The sequence below is a fragment of the Dendrobates tinctorius genome, unplaced genomic scaffold (genome assembly GCF_039654945.1).
Source record: "Dendrobates tinctorius isolate UK_male_01 unplaced genomic scaffold, ASM3965494v1 ptg000030l, whole genome shotgun sequence".
In the NCBI taxonomy this organism is placed as follows: Eukaryota; Metazoa; Chordata; class Amphibia; order Anura; family Dendrobatidae; genus Dendrobates; species Dendrobates tinctorius.
Genome location: NW_027361698.1, coordinates 387,394 through 405,383, shown reverse-complemented (window position 1 = coordinate 405,383; position 17,990 = coordinate 387,394). Strand labels below are relative to the sequence as shown.

Genomic DNA, 17,990 nt, shown 5'->3' with positions numbered 1-17,990 from the left:
ATTAAAAAAACGGACCAAAAACGGACCATCCGTTTTTAATGGATACATCACCATTCTGTGGTATAGAACACTGTAAATGGTCCTGTAAGTGACTGTAGAAAAAGAGTGGCTGGGAAAAAAAAAGGATGAAAACCGGATGGAAAAATAATAAAAAAAAAACGCATAGAAATCGCATGACCCTAGCAGAACACTCCACCCTTTTTTCCAGTCCAGAAATCGGACCGGTTTTTTAATCGCCAATGGGTATGAGGCCTAACCTACAAAATGGCTTGGTTGTTAAGGAGTTAACACACATCTGTTACCAACAACAAACCCAGAGCTCCGCACACAGCCTGTGGGGTCGCACTGAGCCCCCGCAGCGATGACGCCGTGAGCAGGCCGCAGGCTGGAATCCGAGCCTTCCACTGACGCAGGTCGGAGATTCAGGTGTTCGCTGCTCGTCACATGGTCGCTCCCGCCTTCCCACATTCTGCACAGGACAGACACAGTTCTTACTTTTGGGGAAACTTCGCTGGAAGAAGCCTCATTTTTGGGTTATTTGACCTTTGGTGTTTTTTCCCCTGAAACCTTTTTTGCCACTCGCATAATATGGGCTAAAGGCAGAAGTAACCCTGCGCCATTGTGTCCTGCACCCACCGCTCTAAGGTCTCCTCACTAGGGGTCCCCCGGGCACAGCCGCAGGGCCGCCGTCACTAGGCAGCAGCGCGCACAGCCGCCCCCGGCCGCCACGATGCTGCTGAGCCCGACCTGTCCCGGCTCTGTCGCTGCGGGGAGGAGCTGACTGTGGCCGGTACACAGAGCAGCAGCACTGATGGGGGAACCTGCATTACTCCCCCAGCTTCTCCCGGGCTCCTCCCCCCACATATGGACGGGACCCTCTCACATCACATGGCGGGGTGAGGCCGGCCGAGCATGATGTGTAGCTGGAGCGCAGCCCCTCCTCCTCCATCCTCCTCGTCATCCTGACGGAGAGCGGTGGTGACAGCACGAGGAGACCTGATACCCTGCGGGGACGGTGGCTGCCCGGTGAGTGCCGCTACCTGAGCCCGGTCACCAGTGTGCTCTGTGGGCTTTGTGTTCAGGGACAGTTCTCAAGGCTCCGAATGTAGTAGTCAGTAATGGAGGAGTCCTGTGTGATCTCTGCTAATGTCACCTCTTACTCTATTACCAGACTGGCACCGCCATGGTAAGAGCCCCCCCTGTGAGCGGTGTCACCGCCATGGTAAGAGCCCCCCCAGTGAGCGGTGTCACCGCCATGGTAAGAGCCCCCCCTGTGAGCGGCGTCACCGCCATAGTAAGAGCCCCCCTGTGTGCAGCGTCGCCGCCATGGTAAGAGCCCCCCTGTGAGCGGCATCGCTGCCATGGTAAGAGCCCCCCGTGTGCAGGGTCACCGCCATGGTAAGAGCCCCCCTGTGAGCGGCGTCACCGCCATGGTAAGATCCTCCCTGTGAGCGGCGTCACTGCTATAGTAAGAGCCCCCTGTGAGCGGCGTCACCGCCATGGTAAGAGCCCCCCCTGTGAGCAGCGTCACCGCCATGGTAAGAGCCCCCCCTGTGAGCGGCGTCACCGCCATAGTAAGAGCCACCCTGTGTGCGGCGTCACTGCCATGGTAAGAGCCCCCTATGAGCAGCGTTACCGCCATGGTAAGAGCCCCCCCTGTGAGCGGCGTCACCGCCATGGTAAGAGCCCCCCTGTGAGCGGCATCGCTGCCATGGTAAGAGCCCCCCGTGTGCAGGGTCACCGCCATGGTAAAAGCCCCCCTGTAAGCGTCGTCACCGCCATGGTAAGAGCCCCCCTATGAGCGTCGTCACCGCCATGGTAAGAGCCCCCCTGTGAGCGTCGTCACCGCCATAGTAAGAGCGCCCCTGTGAGCGTCGTCACCGCCATAGTAAGAGCCCCCCTGTGAGCGGCGTCACCGCCATAGTAAGAGCCACCCTGTGTGTGGCATCACCGCCATAGTAAGAGCCCCCCTGTGAGCGGCATCGCTGCCATGGTAAGAGCCCCCCGTGTGCCGGGTCACCGCCATGGTAAGATCCTCCCTGTGAGCGGCGTCACTGCTATAGTAAGAGCCCCCTGTGAGCGGCGTCACCGCCATGGTAAGAGCCCCCCATGTGAGCGGCGTTACCGCCATGGTAAGAGCCCCCTCTGTGAGCGGCGTCACCGCCATAGTAAGAGCCACCCTGTGTGCGGCGTTACCGCCATGGTAAGAGCCCCCCCCTGTGAGCGGCGTCACCGCCATAGTAAGAGCCCCCCCTGTGAGCGGCGTCACCGCCATAGTAAGAGCCACCCTGTGTGTGGCGTCACCGCCATAGTAAGAGCCCCCCTGTGAGCGGCGTCGCTGCCATGGTAAGAGCCCCCCGTGTGCAGGGTCACCGCCATGGTAAGAGCCCCCCTGTGAGCGGCGTCACCGCCATGGTAAGCTCCTCCCTGTGAGCGGCGTCACTGCTATAGTAAGAGCCCCCTGTGAGCGGCGTCACCGCCATGGTAAGAGCCCCCATGTGAGCGGCGTCACTGCTATAGTAAGAGCCCCCTGTGAGTGGCATCACCGCCATGGTAAGAGCCCCCTGTCAGCGGCGTCACCGCCATGGTAAGAGCCCCTCCCCCCTGTGAGCGGCGTCACCGCCATAGTAAGAGCCCCCCATGTGAGCGGCGTCACCGCCATAGTAAGAGCCCCCCTGTGAGCGGCGTCACCGCCATGGTAAGAGCCCCCCCATGTGCGGCGTCACCGCCATGGTAAGAGCCCCCCCATGTGCGGCGTCACCGCCATGGTAAGAGCCCCCCCTGTGAGCGGCATCGCTGCCATGGTAAGAGCCCCCCGTGTGCAGCGTCAGCGCCATAGTAAGAGCCCCCCTGTGAGCGGCATCACCGCCATGGTAAGAGCCCCCTGTGAGCGGCGTCACCGCCATGGTAAGAGCCTCCCTGTGAGCGGCGTCACTGTTATAGTAAGAGCTCCCTGTGAGTGGCATCACCGCCAAGGTAAGAGAACCCCCGTGTGCGGAGTCACCGCCATGGTAAGAGCCCCCCCCGTGAGCGGCATCACCACCATGGTAAGAGCCCCCCCCCCCGTGTGCTGCATCACTGCCATAGTAAGAGCCCCCTGTGTGCGGCGTTACAGGGCGGTACCGGAGCCCCCTGTGTGCGGCGTTACAGGGCGGTACCGGAGGCCCCTGTGTGCGGAGTTACAGGGCGGTACCGGAGCCCCCTGTGTGCGGCGTTACAGGGCGGTACCGGAGCCCCCTGTGTGCGGCGTCACCACCATGGCAAGAGCCCCCCTGTATGCTGCGTCACCACCGTAGTAAGAGCCCCCTAAATGCGGCGTCACCACCATAGCAAGAGCCCCCTGTGTGCGGCGTTACAAGGCGGTACCGGAGCCCCCTGTGTGCGGCGTTACAGGGCGGTACCGGAGCCCCCTGTGTGCGGCGTTACAGGGCGGTACCGGAGCCCCCTGTGTGCGGCGTTACAGGGCGGTACCGGAGCCCCCTGTGTGCGGCGTTACAGGGCGGTACCGGAGCCCCCTGTGTGCGGCGTTACAGGGCGGTACCGGAGCCCCCTGTGTGCGGCGTTACAGGGCGGTACCGGAGCCCCCTGTGTGCGGCGTTACAGGGCGGTACCGGAGCCCCCTGTGTGCGGCGTTACAGTAGCCCATGTGACATTAGACCTAGTAATCCTCACCAGTAATATATTATCACATGTTGCTCCCTGTAGACGTCGCATATAGGAGCCGCGTGGTTTCTCTACTCTTTTGAACTTCAACCTTTTTAAAACCTGAATAGGAGCACACGTGTTCTAAACGGAAACAGGTAACGTTTGATTTAGGCACAACGTAAAGGATTTTTCTCATTTTAATAAATGTGTCTTGTTGGACAGTGCTGATAAATACAAGCAATTGTATAATTTACAGCTTTGTAAACTTTTCAACTGCTGAGTCACAAGTTTTGTGACGCAACAGCGATCTCACCAGTGAGATCGCTGTGTGACACTCATCAGTGACCGACCCCCTGCCGGGTATCGCTGATCATGCTCGAATGGCCTGGACATTTTTTTGATCGTTGGTCTCCCGCTGGCCAGCACGCATCGCTGCGTGTGGCAGGAGGGAGAGCAGCGATCAGCGAGCTGGAGCTTAGTAACCCGCTGTTTACCTTGGTTACCAGCTCCCTGCACCAGCGTGCTGGTATCTTAACGTACACTGCGGGTAACTAAGCGACGTGCGTCGCTTGTCACCCGCGTTGTCGCTGTCCTGATCGCTGCTGAGATCTTCCTGTTTGGCAGCTCACCAGTGATCATGTAGCGACACACCAGTGATCCTGACAAGTTCATATCGTTGTCAGGATCGCTGGTGAGTCGTTGTGTGTGGCGGGGCCATTACAGGCAGGTTGTTACTATATCCTGCCTGTTCTGCCCAGCCGCAATCTAGGCTGGCACAGTGGTCACAGACCCGTCAGCGGGGCAGAATAGAAGCCGCTGATAAAATCCGTTTTTTACTCTTCGCCACGACAGCACCCACTGGAGGTATCGGATCCGCCCATTTGGAACAGGAAACCCTACAGGAAAGATAAAAGGGGCGGTCCGTCTTTCCTCCTCAGTTTTGGTTTCCTGTTCCAAATGGAGCAGGATTCTGCAGGATCTTACCTGGGCCATGCATCCGCCTGTGCGGTCTCCTCGGGAACGGCAGGGGCTGCGGTCCGGAAGCAGCGTCGGGGGAGATTCCGTTTGACGGTTCCCCCCTCGTCTGGTGGCATAACGGTGATGTCCGGGTCCGGGGAGGGCCGCCCGGTCTTACCAGCGAGCGGGCCGGTCTGGCATCCGGAGGCAGAACACCCCCCCCCCCCCCCCATCGGTGGAGATACAGCGTGGGAGGTGAAGCCATGAGCGCGCGAACCGCGCGTGTGAGTAGCGGTGGCGCAGGAGCCGGCCGGCGCCCAACGCTCCTATACCCCGGAAGTAATGGTTGAACTTCCGGGGTAGGATGGCGATGACGCGGCGCATGCGCCCTGACACAGGGCGACTTCCGGGGGCACGACAGGAGTGAAGCTAAAACAGCGCTGCAACGATGGAACCATGTCGTCCCCCACGGAGCCGCAGGCCCCAGCAGGGGATTCAGCTGGGGGCAATTCCACCAGGGACCGCAGCGCCAGGACAGAGACTGCCCGCAGGAGCGAGGCAGCAGAAACCAGATCCAGACCGTCTCAGCCATCCGACCCGGTATTAAGCTTCACTGGGTGAGTGTGCAAAGTATATACTCTACCTATTAAGCTAACCTCCTCCCCCCCCCCCCTCTCTTTACCTTTGACCTCCCACTTCAGTCAAAGAAAAAGCTAAACATAAAGAATGCGCATTATGTTCAGAGCCTCTCCCTGACTCCTACCCCAAAAAACTCTGCAAACAATGCATGAAAGAAACCAGGGAGGGGTCGACGATATCTTCTAAAGATATCCGAGCCATAATTAGGGAGGAGATACAAGCCATCAACCGCGCCAGCACTCCCTCAGAGTCCAGTCATAAGAAACAGGCCGTTGTTAGTTCAGTGTCAGAGGAAGAACAGGAGTTAAATTCAGGCTCCGCATTCACGTCCTCATCGTCATCCTCGGAGATGGAAGGACGCGCATGTTTTCCACTGGACAGCGTAGATAACCTAGTAAAAGCGGTTAGAAATGCTATGGGGTGTGAAGAGGAAAGGGGAGCCCAAACCGCGCAGGACATTATGTTTGCGGGATTGGCAGAAAAAAAGAGATCATTTCCGGTGATACCGGCAATTAAGGACCTCATCAAAAGAGAGTGGGAAAAACACGACCAGAGGGGTTTTCTCCCATCAGCCTCAAAACGGAAGTATCCGTTCACTGATGAAGACCTATTGAAATGGACTAAAATACCAAAGGTGGATGCCGTCATAGCCTCCACTTCCAAACAGACCTCGATCCCGGTCGAGGACGCAGGATTGTTAGCAGACCCATTAGACCGAAAGGCAGAATCTTCGCTCAAAAGGTCCTGGGAGTCCACCACCGGGGTATTCAAACCTGCAATAGCCAGCACATGTACTGCTAGATCAATGCTGGTATGGCTAGATCAATTAGACCAGCAGATCGAGCAAAGAGTGTCAAGGGAGAAACTGCGTGCAGCCATCCCGTTGATAAGAGGTGCAGCTGCCTTTATGGCAGATGCTTCAGCGGACACCCTAAGACTGGCAGCGAGGTCGGCAGCCCTGGTGAATAACGCCAGACGCTCGCTGTGGATAAAAAGCTGGAAAGGGGACGCACAATCAAAATCCAAAATTAGTGCAACCCCATGCGAGGGTGAGTTCCTCTTCGGGAAAGCCTTAGACGAAATTCTCGCCAAGGCAAAAGAGAGGAAAAAGGCCTTCAGTGATTCTCCCATTCCGTTTTATAGGAAAACCTTTAAGAGACGGCCATTCGGGAGAAGAAGACAGTCGGACAGAACGAATAGATGGGCCACGAAAGACGAAAAGCAGAAGGGTACCATCTTCAGAGGGCCAACATATAGGAGAGATAAAAATTAAGAGTTTAAACCCACCAGTTGGGGGTAGATTAAAATTTTTTATTACCAAATGGGAACAAATTACGTTAAGCCCATGGATTTTGAACATAATCAAGGAAGGAATAAAGATTGAATTCCTTCAGATCCCTTATGAATTCTTTGTTATAACTCGCCTTAATTCCTCAGTTCAGCAAAAGGCTCTCGAAGACGAGATTCGAGTCCTACTAGCTAAAAAAGTTTTAGTTGACGTCCCTGAGGAACAAGAGGGTAGAGGCTTTTACTCTCCCCTGTTTTTGGTTTCTAAACCAGACGGTACGTTTAGAACCATTATTAATTTAAAGAAGCTTAATTCATTTATAAAAAATTATAACTTCAAAATGGAATCAATTAGATCCACTATAAAGCTTCTTTTCCCAAATTGCGTAATGGCAGGGATTGATTTAAGAGATGCTTATTATCATCTCCCTATTCACAATAGATTCCAGAAATACCTAAGAGTCGCAGTGGAAGTCGAGGGCAGGATTCGTCATTTCCATTACGCGGCCATGCCCTTCGGGCTTTCCACGGCACTAAGAATATTTACCAAGGTGATGGCAGAAGTGATGGCCTACCTTCGCCAAAAGGACACACTGATCGTGCCGTATTTAGACGACTTCCTAATAATTGGGAATTCAGTCAAACAATGTACCGAACGCGTGACTGACGCAATCTCCTCTTTTCAGAGCCTTGGCTGGATCATCAATATCCAAAAGTCCAGACTCGATCCACAATCTCTCCAGACATTTCTAGGATTTCAGCTAGATTCCTTGACCCAGAGATGTCTACTACCTCAGGTAAAAATCACCCTCACGAAACAAAAAATACGAGCAGCTATAGATAGACCACGGGTGTCCTTGAGAGGAGCAATGTCACTATTAGGATCACTAAATTCTTGCACCCCGGCAGTCCGGTGGGCCCAGTACCATGTCCGTACACTACAACACCAGATCCTCCAAGAGGATAAGCGACATAGTGGTCATTTACAGAGCAAAATAACCCTGTCACAAGAAGTCTTGATTTCTCTAGAGTGGTGGTTAGATGATGACCATTTATGTTCAGGAGTTCCATGGGTTATAGTTCCATCCTGTATCGTAACCACCGATGCCAGTCCACAGGGCTGGGGAGCCCACATGGAGAATGGGTTTCATCAGGGAAGGTGGAATAGAGAGGAATGCGAGTACTCATCCAATTTAAAAGAACTGACTGCAGTGTTCTATGCGCTATACAACTTCCTTCCGCAGCTCTAACAGAAGCATGTCAGGATCCTATCGGACAACACCACCACAGTGGCCTATATAAACAGACAAGGAGGAACTCGATCAGAGACTCTGATGTCTTCAGCGGCAAGAATTTTAAACAGCAGAAAACTATTTTTTGTCCCTCTCGGCCCTTCATATAAGAGGCGAGAGCAATCAAAAGGCAGACTTCCTAAGCTGACACACTCTACGGCAAGGAGAGTGGTGCCTCAATCAGAAGGTCTTCAGGGACATAGTAGCCCTATGGGGACAACCCGAGGTGGACCTTTTCGCCACAAAGGAGAACAGGCAGATAAAAACATTTGCCTCCCTATCTCCATCAGATCACCCAGACATACTAGACGCCCTTCTAGCTCCATGGAATTTCAACCTGGCGTATGCGTTCCCTCCATTGATCCTCCTACCTCAAGTAATTTGGAAGATCAGAGACGACAAAGCAAGGATAATCTTAATAGCACCGTTCTGGCCAAAAAGACCGTGGTTTTCGTGGCTGCAAATTATGTCAATAACAGATCCTTGGGTCCTTCCTTCGACTCCCAACCTACTCTCCCAAGGCCCCTTTTTCCACCCTCAAGTGGTCAGCTTGCACTTGACGGCGTGGAATTTGAGAGGCAGTTATTGAGGACAAGAGGATTCTCTGAGTCTTTAATTACTACACTACTACAAAGTAGAAAACAGTCCACAACCCAAATTTACACTAGAATATGGAAAAAATTTCTTCAGTTCCATACAGTACCTCATACAGCAGAAGTTCCGATAATCCCAATCTTGGAATTTCTGCAGAAAGGGAAAGACTTAGGCTTAGCAGTAAATACGCTAAGAATACAAATATCGGCATTAGGAGCACTATATGGCCATAATATAGCAGGCAACAAGTGGATAACTCGATTCATTACAGCATGTGAACGAATAGCTCCAATCCACATACCCTCCGTCCCTACATGGGATCTAAATCTGGTCTTAGACGCCCTAACGGTAGACCCCTTTGAGCCGATCAACACAATACCCTTCAAATACTTAGCACTTAAAATGGCCCTCTTGGTAGCACTGACCTCAGCTAGAAGAGTGGGTGATATCCAGGCCTTGTCAACAGATCCACCTTTTTTTCAAGAATACCAAGACAGATTGGTATTAAAACCAGACCCTGCCTACCTGCCAAAAGTGGCAACAAAATACCATAGATCTCAGGAGATACTCCTCCCAACCTTCTATAAAAATCCCTCTACTCCGGAAGAGCAGAAGTTCCATACTCTGGACGTCAAAAGAACTGTTCTAAAATATATTGAGAGGTCCAACAGTTGGAGGCAGAGTAGGGCCCTATTTGTTTCATTTCAGGGCTGTAAGAAGGGGTATGGAGTCACGAAGAGCACCATTTCCCAGTGGATCAGAGAGGCCATTCGTTTAGCCTACTCCGCAAAAAACGAAGATCCTCCAGGGAACATCAGGGCGCATTCCACCAGGGCAATGGCAACTTCTTGGGCGGAAAAGGGAGATGTTCCGATTGAAACTATATGTAAGGCGGCAGTTTGGTCATCCCCTTCTACCTTCTATAACCACTATAGACTTGATCTTTCATCAACCTCTGACTTAAGCTTTGGCAGGACTGTCCTTGGCACGGTGGTCCCACCCAGGTGATGGTCTCTGGAATCTCTCCAGTGGGTGCTGTCGTGGCGAAGAGTAAAAAGCCGGATTACTTACCGGTAATGCTCTTTTAATGAGTCCACGACAGCACCCGCTCACTTCCCTCCCTAAAGATATCAATAGTTAAGGTATATCAACCAAATAATGGATAAGAAAGATGTTAAAATAAGAGAACATTGCCTAATCCCTGGCGGTCCTTCTGGTACTCTGAAACGTAAAACTGAGGAGGAAAGGCGGACCGCCCCTTTTATCTTTCCTGTAGGGTTTCCTGTTCCAAATGGGCGGATCCGATACCTCCAGTGGGTGCTGTCGTGGACTCATTAAAAGAGCATTACCGGTAAGTAATCCGGCTTTTTATATCACATAATTAAAAAAAGAATAACGGAATGACCAGACAGATTAAAATGAAATACCCAGTCTGACGCGTTTCTGCCGTAGCCCTATGTTTCCACGGTCAGGATTTGACGCAGGTAAATCTGCACCTGAGGTCACTGGCAGGTCACCTGCATTTTTTGATGCATTTTTTTTCATGCGGATTTCTATGCGTTTTTTTGTAAGCTAAATAAAGATATGTTATTTAACAACAAAAAAAGATTTGTGATGTCATTTCTCGTCCAACCTCCTCTTTAACATTTGTCCAACCCATACTCCATTACACACAGATAGTTCTATAGATAGACAGATATGTGATAGAAGGAATGAGATGGATATGTATCTATCTCATTCCTTCTATCTGGGTATTCTGTCAGTTCTCGCTATAATACAGCAGTTTTTGTGGTAAGCGAAGTTATCGCGAGAATTCGTCAGCGGGACAGGTAAGAACTTTTACTTTAATTAGTAGACATGCGTAGTAAGCTGCGTTTACACAGTTTCTACGCATGTGACTAATCATTAGATGAGGTTTTACAAACGCATGGGTCATGCACATACAGTGAACAAGTCAGTAAGACAGTGTTCACACCACCAAGAGACAGGAACACAATACAACAAACGTGAAAAAATGCTCTGCTGTAAAAAAAAAAAAAAAAAAATTTTCAACAATAAACAGCAAGTGCTAGTAAAATGATGATAGCAAAACAGGGTATTTAGTTTATACGTTTTTTGCAAAAAATGTATGCCAAGCCGCTCTACCAACACCAAGGTATACCCCTCAGAGCAGTCCTATCCAATGTATTTAAACCTGACCATGTGAACAGTATCTATATGAGCAGGATTCAGAGAGGTAATGTCTGATGTGGGCATGCTTGTGTAAGGCTGATTTCACATTTGCGTTTGATTTCACATTTGCGTTTGGAGGCGCAGCGGAAACTCCGCCCCCTGCCGTGTCTCCTCCGGTCAGCTCTGCCTATGAGCGCATGACGCTGCATGCGACATCAGTACCTTATTTTTAGCATTGGGTACACAGGCCGTGCGCAGGTATGCTTTTGCCGGCGCATGCGTCCTTTTGACGGTGCGCCGACCTGTGCCAAACGCAACCTGTTGCGTTTTGGTGCGCTCGGCGCCTCCAAACGCAAATGTGAAACCAGCCTAAGACTGCTTTATATGTGCATGGCCCACATGAGAGGGTTGGAGTCCTCCCAAAAACTTTCAGAAGAATACAAACGCATGGGCCATGCACATACAGTGAACAAGTCAGTAAGACACATCTAATGATTGTCTATGGGAAATTTACGGTGCGATGACGGAGCGTTGTCGCATTGTAAACAGACATGCTCCGTTCTGGAAAGACACGCCGCTTGTCCGTTTACGTGGGTCTGCCGCCTGCATATTTGAACGCATAGTGGAGATGGGATTCATAAAATCCCCTCCACTGTGCTGTAACATCTGGACGCTGCGAATTGGTAACTGCGGCTGTATGCAGCATCAAACGCAGCGTTTCCTGACCGTGGGAACATAAACTTAGTCGTAGAAGCAGTACAGTGCGCCTGCGCCGGAGCCACTACAGGACGGGAAGAAGAGGACGTCATCATATGAAGATGGGAGGCGCCGGACCGCGACACCCATCGGACCGGACCGCCCCGCCCCCTCCGGTGAGTATAATCTAATGTGTTTTTCTTATCTTTCAGGTTACATCGGGGGCTTATCTACAGCATTACAGAATGCTGTAGATAAGCCCCTGATGTCAGTGGCAGCAGCTGATAGTTAAAAAAAAAAAAGGGTGACAGATTCCCTTTAAGAGCGGAACTACGGTACTATATGGAGGTTGAACCCCTTGTGACATCATAATACAATTAGTATATCAGTGTTACAAAAAAATCAAGGACAAAAAGTACAAGATGAACATCAATATACTGTAACGATTACCTATGAAATTACTGTATAAAAATTAAGACAACGTTGTGCTGAAAGATGATGCATGCAAACAGTCAAATCCCTTTTTCAGACTATCGATATTCCTATCAATGATACATGGTTAGCCATCAAAGGTTTTTTTAAATGTGCAGGCAATAAATGCAATATGTGTAAACATGCAATGAAAATACATAATATTAATGATCATTACTCCATTAAAGGGAATCTCACCCCATTTTTGGCCTATGAGCTACGGCCACCGCCATCAGGGGCTTATCTACAGCATTCTGTTATGCTGTAGATAAGCCCCCGATGTAACCTGAAAGATAAGAAAAACGAGTTATATTATACTCACCCGGGGATCAGGTCAGATGGGTGTCGCGGTCCGGTCCGGCGCCTCCCATCTTCTAGAGATGACCTCCTCCTTGCTTCATACTGCGCTCCTGCGCAAGCGTACTTTCTCTGCCCTGTTGAGGGCAGAGTAAAGTATTGCAGTGCGCAGGACCTTCCCGGCGCCTGCGCACTGCAGTACTTTACTCTGCCCTCAACAGGGCAGAGAAAGTACACCTGCGCAGGAGCGCAGCATGAAGCAAGGAGGAGGACGTCATCTCTAGAAGATGGGAGGTGCCGGACTGGGCCGCGACACCCACCGCGCCCAATGTAACCTAAAAAGGAAGAAAAACGAGTTATACTCACCCAGGGGCGGTCTGGGTACGGTCTTGGTCCGATGGGTGTTGCGGTTCGGTCCGGTGCCTCCCATCTTGTAGCGATGACGTCCTCTTCTTTACTTCCCGTCGTGGCGCAGGTGCACTGCTCTGCCCTGTTGAGGGCAGAGCAGAGTACTGCAGTGCGCAGGCGCTGGAACAGGTCAGAGAGGTACGGCGCCTGCGCACTGCAGTACTTTACTCTGCCCTCAACAGGGCAGATAAAGTATGCCTGCGCCGGAACCACGATGGGAAGCAAAGAAGAGGACGTCATCACTACATGATGGGAGGTGCCGGACCGCGACACCCATCCGACCAAAACTGGACCCAGGGTGAGTATAATCTAACTCGTTTTTCCTTTCAGGTTACATTGGGGGCTTATCTACAGCATTACAGCATGCTGTAGATAAGCCTCTGATGGCGGTGTCGGCAGCTGATAGTCCAAAAATGGGGTGACAGATTACCTTTAAAAATTAACTTTAATCAAATATTTAAGATAATTATCACAGTTAGAGAGCTGAGCTCAGAACAGACAAACACTTAGGCTATGTGCACACGTTTTGGCCGCAGCAGAACTGCAGCAGTTCTGCAGACAGTGTACAGTAGCATGTTATCCTATGGGATTTACAATCTGCTGTGCACATGCTGCGGATTTTTAACTGCGGAAAAGCTGCGGGTTTGAATCCGCAGAAAGAATTGACATGTCAATTCTTTTCTGCGGATTCTGCTGCGGTTTACCATCTCCATTGTAGAGATGATAAACCGCAGGCTAATCCGCAGGTAAAACCGCAGGTCATTTTACCTGTGGTTTTACCTGCGGTTCCGCAGATAAAAAATTCACCGACCAATCTGCAGCGTGTGCACTTAAGGGGGTTTTACACTAAGCGATATCGCTAGCAATATCGCTAAAACGTCACTGATTTTGTGACGTAGCAGCGATATTGCTAGCGATATCGCTATGTGTGATACTTACCTTCGACCGGCTCCCCCGCTGTCCATCGCTGATCGCGCGGCTCCATTTCTCGTCGTCTGCTTCCTGCTGTGTGAGACGAGCGACGCTGGACGCGGGCGGGAGGACGTCAGGATTGCTGTGTGTGAAAGGTGAGTATCGTGCTCTGCGTCGCTGCTGCATCGCTGTGAGGTCTTTCTATGTGAAAGCTCACTAGCGATCATTTAGCGATGCACCAGCGATCCTGAACGGGTCGGATCGCCGGTCGGATCGCTGGTGCATCGCTAAATGTAAAAGGGCCTTTAGCCTTATTCACACTACAAAAATTCCTGGGTAGATAAGGTGCTCACTACTATCAGTATTTTCAGCAGCTTGTAAAGATTAAATGCAAAATCAGAGCTCCAAACATAATAAATCTCCAAAATGCATGCAGTACATTGATATAGTGCTCCATATTACCAGTACTCAAGAAGAATGGTTCGATCTCGCCTCACTTTCTATTTGCACTAAGTTCCTGCTGGATTGGAAGACCGGGTTAACAGCTTCCAAAAAGGTTCTTTTCTACTGTCCCTGTTGTGCCCAGCGTAGCTCCCGTCCTTACAAGGGCAGTACCCAAGTGTATGTCCTATAAAGAACCGTATCCCTCTGAAGTGATATGGATACCATTTGGATATATGGAATTGTGTCCGAGTGATATCTGTTTTTTTTCGTACGTGAACCTCATATCAAAATCGGACATCTCTCCACAATTTTCCTTGGAACTCCTGGTCTCCAAAAATTTAGGGACATGTGAGAGGCCCCATAGACATCACAGGTACAAGTGCTATCTGTGAGAACCATGGATAGCGCTCGTATGTGAAAATCGGACATCTGAATGAGACCTTAGGCTGTGTGGTGCAGGCATTGATGGCATGTTTGATACAAGCAAAACAGATTTTTTTAAATTAAGTTTCATCTGTAAATACTGGTAGGGCGCTCACACTTCCGATTGCACATTCCTTTGTCTGTTCCATTTACAGGAGTTCAAAAAGGATGCAAATGAACTAATGCAAAACAGATGCAGATGGTCCCTCTTGATGATTTTGGGATCCGCCTGAGTTCTGTTATGCAAATCTCAAAAACTGACCGTCACATCCAAACATAGACTGTGTGAACAGGTGGTTACCTAGAGTCACCAGCTCATATATAATCAAATAAATAAGGTAGCACTCTGTAGCGCCATAGCATGCAAACATGAAATATGAAAGTTGAACTGCATTATTGCACTAGAAATATGAAAAATTAAGAGTGCTTCTCGCATAAATTGGCCAATTCATGTGTTCCTGGAAGCCACGTTAAGGCGATTCTTGTTTTCCAGGGCCTAACACTGCCAAACCTATCTTAGACTAAAGTCTTCATGTGTATGGGAATCTGTGAATCCTCTCTTGGACTGAAATCTATATCTTTGTGGAGGGGAGGGTCCTGCTGTGATTAAAAACGCTAAGCATTCTCAATTTTTCATATTTCTAATACAGTAATGCAGTTCAATTTTCATATTTCATGTTTGCAAGCTATGGCGCTACAGAGTGCTACCTTATTTATTTGATTATACATGAGTTGGTGACTCTCGATAAGCACCTGTTTACACCTAGTCTATGTTTGGATCTGACGGTCAGTTTTTTGAGATTTGTATTCATTAGCCTTCTGACTGAGCAATCCGCCTCTTAAGGCCCCGTCACACATAGCGATCTCGCTAGCCAGATCGCTGCTGAGTCACAATTTTTGTGACACAACAGCGATCTCACCAGCGAGATCGCTGTGTGTGACAGCGATCAGCGACCGGCCCCCTGCCGATATCGCTGATCGCTGCAGGAAAGGCCAGGACTTTTTTTTGGTCGCTGGTCTCCAGCTGGCCACCACGCATCGCTGCGTGCGACAGGCGGGAGACCAGCGATCTGCTGGTAACTAATGTACACATCGGGTATCCAAGGGAGGGCATTCCTTAGATTCCCGATGTGTACGTTAGTTACCAGCGCGCTGATGCAAGGAGCTGGTAACTAACGTACACATCGGGTATCTAGGGACGCACGTCCCTTGGATACCCGATGTCTACGTTAGTTACCAGCTTCCTGCATCAGTGCGCTGGTTACTAACGTGCACAGCGACGCTGGGCTGATCGCTGGTGAAGCTGTCTGTTTGACAGCTCACCAGCGATCACATAGCGATTCACCAGCGATCCTGACAAATTGATATCGTTGTCAGGATCGCTGGTGAGTCGCTATGTGTGACTCCAGCCTTAGCCTCAGGCATTTTTAATCACAGCAGGACCCTCCCCTCCACAAAGATAAAGATTTCAGTCCAAGAGAGGATTCACAGGTTCCCATACAGATGAAGTATTTAGTCTTAGAGAGGTTTGGCAGCGTTAGGTCCTGGAAAATGAGAATCGCCTTAACGTGGCATCCAGCTACACATGAATTGGCCAATTTATGTGCTAAGTATTCTCAATTTTTCATATTTCTAGTGCAGTAATGCAGTTCAATGTTCATATTTCATGTTTGCAAGCTATGGCGCTACAGAGTGCTGCCCTATTTATTGGGTTCTGTTGTGCATCAGTTTTTAGAATGGAAGGAAAAGTTTGGTGTGCTGCGCTTCTTCCCTTCTAACAACTGACCACAATACAGGACCCATACAGCCCCCCGAATAATAATGAGGCCTCTCTGCTCCTGTTTGTATCAGTTTTATAACACATCCATTTTAAATTCTATTCCTCTAAATGGAAGTGTGAACATAGCCTAAATGCATGTGGTTACGCCACCTGTGTAAACCCATACTATATAGGCAGACCACTTCTGGACATAGTCCAGCGGAGACGTAACCCATGTGTTAGTCAAAGGTGGCGCTTACCTGTATGTTGGAGTCCTGTGCCAGTGCTGGTTAATCTGTGATTCATGTGATCTAAGAGGGTTGGGTGGTAGATTTGTACGGTTGGTTCTGTTTGCAGTAGATATTGTAGACACAGGACTAGAAATTTTTCTATTCATTTTGTGTAATATGGGAACCATCGGGAAAGCCCTCACTGGTAGTTCTCTAATTTCAGTTTCTTATCATAAAGCATATCTATGGGTTGTTGGAGAATCTACTGTATAATATATCCAAAAGAGAAGTGCTTGAAGAAGTTCCACACTTGGAACAAAACGTTGCTCTGGCATCATGGTTCAATAAACCATTGAATATTGGACTATGGAGTGCTGCCTTTTTCTCTTTTGGATACTTGAGATTTGGTTGTGCCTGAGAGGCTTTTTTGCCCTTAATTTTAGGTAAGCTGGTGCTAGGTTGATACTGCCAGTTAGGCCGGGGTCACCTGTGAGAAACGCGCACGAGCCTCGCGTCTTAATACCCGACACTGCTGCCAGCACTCGGACCAGAGCGCTCAGCTGCATAGAAATACATGCAGCTGCACACTGCGGTCCCGAGTGTCGGCGGCAGGGCCGGGTATTGAGACGTGAGACTCGTGCGAGTTTCTTGCAAGTGTCGCCCTGGCCTTAGAGAGGTGCTTGAAGCTGGATGCTATATTGTGCGGGGAGTGCTTGATGCGAGAATACTAAATGTGGGTAAAGTGGGAACCCTCAGCTATACACACGCGGTCAAAATTGTCGGTACCCCTCGTTTAATGGCAGAAAAACCCACAATGGTGACAGAAATAACTTGAATCTGACAAAAGTAATAATAAAAAATCTATGGAAATGAACAAATGAAAGTCAGACATTGATTTTAATAAATAAATTGTTTAAATAAATTATAATAGATTTTGAACCATGCTTCCACAGAATATAAAAAAATAAAACTCATGAAATAGCCCTGGACAGAAATGATGGTACCTTTAACATAATAAGGGAACACTTAAACAACAAAATGTAACTCCAAGTCAGTCACACTTCTGTGAAATCAACACTGATTGTGATTTAATTTCTCCTGCTGTTGTGCCAATGGAATAAGCAACAAGTAGAAATGATAGGAAGGTCACTAACATCCATGTGTCTGCTCAGTAAGAGTGTCTAGTGTTCCCTTTATTTTTTTGAGCAGTGTATTTTGTTGCACAACCTTTTGAGGCAATCACTGCAATCAAACGATTCCTGTAACTGTCAATGAGACTTCTGCACCTCTCGACAGGTATTTTGGCCTACTCCTCAAGAGCAAACTGCTCCAGTTGTCTCATGTTTGAAGGTTGCCTTTTCCAGACGGCATGTTTTAGCTCTTTCCAAAGATGCTCAATAGGATTTAGGTCAGGGCTCATAGAAGGCCACTTCAGAATAGTCCAATGTTTTCCTCTTAGCCATTCTTGGGTGTTTTTAGCTGTGACCCATGACCTGCGACTGAAACCAAGCTTTCTGACACTGGGCAGCACATTTCTCTCTAGAATCCCTTGACAGTCTTGAGGTTTCATTGTGCCCTGCACGGATTCTAGACACTCTGTGCCAGATGCAGCAAAGCAGCCTCAGAACATAACAGCGCCTTCTCCATGTTTCACAGTAGGGACAGTGTTCTTTTCTTGATACTCTTCATTTTTCCATCTGTGAACATAGAGCTGAGGTGCCTTGCCAAAAAGTTCCACTGTTGTCTCATCTTTCCATAGGACAT

The 17,990-nt window shown here is 49.6% G+C and overlaps 1 protein-coding gene across 4 annotated transcripts in view; it reads left to right on the top strand.

Annotated features, from left to right (window-relative positions):
• The first annotated feature begins 288 nt into the window (after window positions 1–288).
• Window positions 289–17,990, top strand: part of LOC141086092 (sodium/hydrogen exchanger 9B2-like) — a 149,978-nt gene continuing 132,276 nt past the window's right edge. Inside the window, exon 1 of one of the 4 annotated variants that reach the window (XM_073571786.1) lies at window positions 289–413. The gene's annotated coding sequence lies outside the window, so the exon portion shown is untranslated. Of the gene's footprint in view, window positions 534–848; window positions 1,027–17,990 lie in introns of those variants that run through there. The other 3 variants (XM_073571788.1, XM_073571787.1, XM_073571785.1) reach the window with 3 other exon arrangements.